The following is a 4,722-nucleotide window of genomic DNA, read 5'->3' as shown; positions in this document are numbered from 1 at the left end:
TTCCAGGTTCTGGCTATTATAAATAAGGTTGCTATGAACATGGTGGAGCATGTGTCCTTCTTACATGTCGCAGTATCTTTTGGGTATATGCCCAACTGTGATAAATACAAACCTACAAAATCAGATCATGAGAATGATGAGAGCAACTACGTGTGTGTATCCATAAGATAACAATCCATGCTTAATCTTTCTTCAGATGGTCATGCTAAAAACCCTGCCATCATTGCTGCATTGATTTAAAAACGAATTCTGAATAATTTAGCATCTATTCAGTGGTTGATATACAAATCATCTTTATTTTTCATGCATGTAAGCTTTTATTCAATCTGAGTCAAATAAAGTTCCAAATATTAGTTTGGGTTCATATTTTTAAATTTATTTATTGAAATACATCCCTTGTATTGGCTTGAATTCACTTTGTCTCACAGGCTGACCTGGATATCTGGACCCTGAAACCTTAGGTTATTGAGTGCTGTGGTTATAGGAATCCACTGTCACACATAGATCACATATTACTTTGAATACTTCAAATCAATAGCTTCCTATTTTTTTATTGCAACTTACTTAAGAGAAAAATAAGATTTACCAACATATTGGATTTTGTTTAATACCAACACTTTCCATAATTTAAATTGGCTTTGGTTTGAACTTCTGCAAGGAGATTCACAACATCATGCAGTTTGTTTTTCTGTTGCACCATTCCAGGGGACCATAGTATCTATGATTCCTCTCTCTGTCTTTCTGAGATAGTGAGATTGGTCTTGACTTTGATATTATTATTCTGATCTGCCCATTGAATTTCTACTTTGTGACAAATACTGAACAAACAAAAACCACAAAAATAACACAACAATTAGCCCTCTACTAAAGGGTTAGGATATTATCAGGAAGATAATATCAATTAATTATTGAAATGAAAATTTAGATGGTATTTAAACTTTAAAAAATTAGCAGTGTTGACAAGGCTTTAATTTCTGTCTTCTTTATGGAGGTTAGTAAATAAAATGACCAAGTATAACTTACTAAAATGCATAAGGTTTATTACAAAAACATAATTTGTGGCTTTCAAAATAAGTATATTCATTTTAAGGGATTCTACATGGATTCTTCAAGGGACATCTCTAAAATGATTAAAGGCTTTTTCCTACACAAACACTCTTAAAACTGGCTTTGATGTGTCTAGTTAGGTAGGCATTGTGTCTACTGATGGTTATAGCTTTTACTACAATCTCCACTATGAACTGGTTTCACTTGATGCCCAGCAAGAAAGATGTGAGTCCTAGAATCGACCATAAGACCAAAATTCTTCAGGCAAAACTCTACAAGTTTGTTCCCCAAACTGGATGATTCTGATGCACACTTTAAATGTATCAGGAACAGATGAACTGTTTTCTGTAGCATGGTAAGTAGCTGTGACAGCAGTTGGTTCCTCAAGTAAAGGCCCAGAATTCACTGCAAACACCAGACACTTTGGATTAGTGATGGATGACAGACATACAAAAATAATGTTCGGGAGGAAAATTCAACTTTTATTTAGAAAAAACCTAATAATAGATATTCAGTGGTAATATAAAATTGAGAGAAAAATGATGGATGTACTGTAAGTACAAAAGAAAACTTATTTGAATTTTAATGTGATATATGTTCTGCTTAACGTTCTCATTATTGTAGTGAAGACTTTTGTCTTGAAGATGTTCTGCAGTAAATGGGGAAAACATCTATGAGATACATCTTTTAGAATCTTTGTCACATGTAGTGACTTTTAAATAGAATGTCACCACACTTTTAACAGGATGTAAAACTCAAAACTCTTACCTATATAAAACTTTAGAAGTTTTAAACAAATCATGTATTTATATCCTCAAAGCCTTATGTTACTTATATTTAGTAACATTCTATTGTATTTATTTTACAGCTTAGATGAGCATTTATCTCCCTCTGTATGTATTCATTAGACATACCATTTCTACTTTCAAGATGAGGAAGCCAAAATTGTAGTGAGGCTGAAGTCCTTGGATACTCAACTGTAAATAGTGATAGGGCCTTTCTGATTCAAAGCCAAGGATTTTCTTCAGTTTTTAATTTTAGGAGGCTAATGTTACATGCACATGATCAATGCTGTAATTCCTCTGAGAGGTCATGTGTTTATGTGAAGACTGGTACAAATAAATATATTTGCTGAGTTATATTAACCTTAATGTTTAATGTGGCTGGAACCCATAGAGTGACAAATGAGGCTGAATGACATGTGCTGGCCCCACAAAAGCATAATGAACTCACAAGTGATGAGCAGCATCTCTGACTATCTTATTAGCTACTTGATGTAATTTTGAAATTAGAGTATAATAATCTCCCTAGAGACAACCAAAAAGGTAAGAAAGTAACTTGAAATGGCTCTGGCAATCTATTAAAAACTAATTTTGTGATATAAGTACAACTTTATGTATCATCTTATCGAGAACTTGGATGCATATTTATGCTAGTTATTTTCAAACACATTTAAATTAATTCTTTGAGTATGGTGTAAAATGGACTTTGATCATATTCATCATTGCTCTCCCTACTCCTCTATATCCATCCTCTTGTTCCCCGTCTACCAACCACTGTGTCCCTTTTCTTTTTCTTGATCTTTTTTCTTATAATGTAGAGGAATTGTAATCTGGCAACATGGTTGCTCTGGCAAGAAATCACATCCAAAGACCTTCTAGGTTTGAGTGATCTACATATAATGACATACACCTTTAATCCCTTTGTTAGGAAGAGACATGTCCTTAGTTTGCATCTTTAATCTCAAACAATAAGGTTAAACTTACTTTGTAGAAGAAAGCTCCCATGTTGGAAAGTGGTATCTAATTGAGAGGCAGACAAAGTGATGAATCTGAGAAATATTTGATAGAATAGGATATGCCCAACTTTCATGAGGACAGAGAAGAAAGAGAGGCAACTTAAGAGAGAGCAGCACAAAGAAACAGAGGGAGAGGAGGCAGTTTTATCAGGAGAGTTTTACAGAGACAGGTTAAAGAGAGAACAAGCTAGACACAGGTGAAGACAGAATCAACCAGAGAATGAAAAGCAGCTAGAAGATTAAAACAGATTGCTCCAGTTAGTTTGAGGCCAAGCAGAGCAATTCAGTTAAAAGCAGAGAGAAGCCAGTTTAAATCAGTTTGCTTAGAGAGGACTTTGAGCCAGAATTTCTGAGTTAAATCAGCCAGCCAGATTTCAAAAAGAGCTAGAAAGTGTGAGCATGTTCAGCAGTAAGCCTCCAAGATAACAATTACATCAGGAGAATAAAAGTTGCATTATCAAGTCCTATTTATGATACCCAAACATTCCTAAAAAGGTGCCCTTCTACTAGTCAAGTATCAGAGAATACACTCTTAGAGAAAACTGACCATTCCTTTATTAGCAGCTAAAAATTGCCTATAGTTTCTTGGCTCCAAGGGTAGAATTTCATGTCCAACGCTGCTCTCTACACTGAAATATTTATGTAACTTAGGCTTGCACTAGTCTCTTTCATACTTTCACAACCACTGTGAGTTCATATGTACAATTACCCTGCTATGTCCAGAAGACACCATTTCCTTGTAGTCATTCATCATATCTGACTCACACTCTCTTTCTGTCCACTCATCTACAATAATCCCCATGGCTTTTGGAGTAAGCAGTGGGTATATATGTTGTATTCAGAGCTGAACATTCATAAGTCTCATATTTTTTCACTTTGGCTACTTGTGAGCCTCTGCTGACTATCGTCTACTACAAACAGAACCTTCTCTGACAAGGGTTGTGAGATGCCATAATTTACGGATATAAAGTTAAATCATTAAGATTAGTTTAATGTACTGTCCATTGAGCAGAATAACACTAGTAGTTTCTCCTCTAGGACCTATGATCTGTCTAGACATAATTCCTTGGCTTGTCAATGGCAGCAGGGAGGGGTTTCACCAGGTGGACTAGGCCTAAGTATAATCAGAAAGTAGTTGGTTACTTCTTCAATATTCATTGCACTGTTTTTCCAGTGAATATACTTTTTCTGGCTAGTCATTATGTAGTGGTCATTGTGATAAGCTGGAGTTATCACAGAGAAAGGAATCTCAGTTGAGGAAATGTCTCCATGAGATCCAGCTGAAAGGGATTTTCTCAATTAGTGATCAAGGGTGGGAGGGTCCATTGTGGGTGGTACCATCCCTGGGCTGCTAGTCATGGGTTCTGTAATAAAGCAAGCTGAGCAAGCTAGGGGAAGCAGTCCAGTAAGCAGGACCACTCCATGGCCTCTGCATCAGCTCCTGCCTCCACTTTTCTGCCCTGTGTGAGTTCCTGTCCTGACTCTCTTTGGTGATGAATAGCAGTGTGGAAGTACAAGGTGAATAAACCCTTTCCTCCCCAACTTGTTTCTTGGTCATGATGTTTTGTGCAGGAATACAACCCTGACTAAGACAGTATGAGACATTACAAATCAACTTTTCCATTCAGAAGGCTATTATTGAGACAATGAAACAAGGAAATATTATTGAGACATTGAAACAATTGAGACAATGAAACAATGTGATTTTTATCTTCAGAACTTACTTATTACATACTACTTATGTGCAGGAAAATAGGAGAATCCATACTATAATTAAAACTATAAAGGAAAAGTGGGATGTACTATTGATGAAATTTTTTTTTATTTTAGATATTTTCTTTATTTACATGCGAATTTCTCCATTCCCAGTTTCCCCT

This window comes from Mastomys coucha, unplaced genomic scaffold (genome assembly GCF_008632895.1).
Source record: "Mastomys coucha isolate ucsf_1 unplaced genomic scaffold, UCSF_Mcou_1 pScaffold15, whole genome shotgun sequence".
Lineage (NCBI taxonomy): Eukaryota > Metazoa > Chordata > Mammalia > Rodentia > Muridae > Mastomys > Mastomys coucha.
This window is presented reverse-complemented; position numbering follows the sequence as displayed.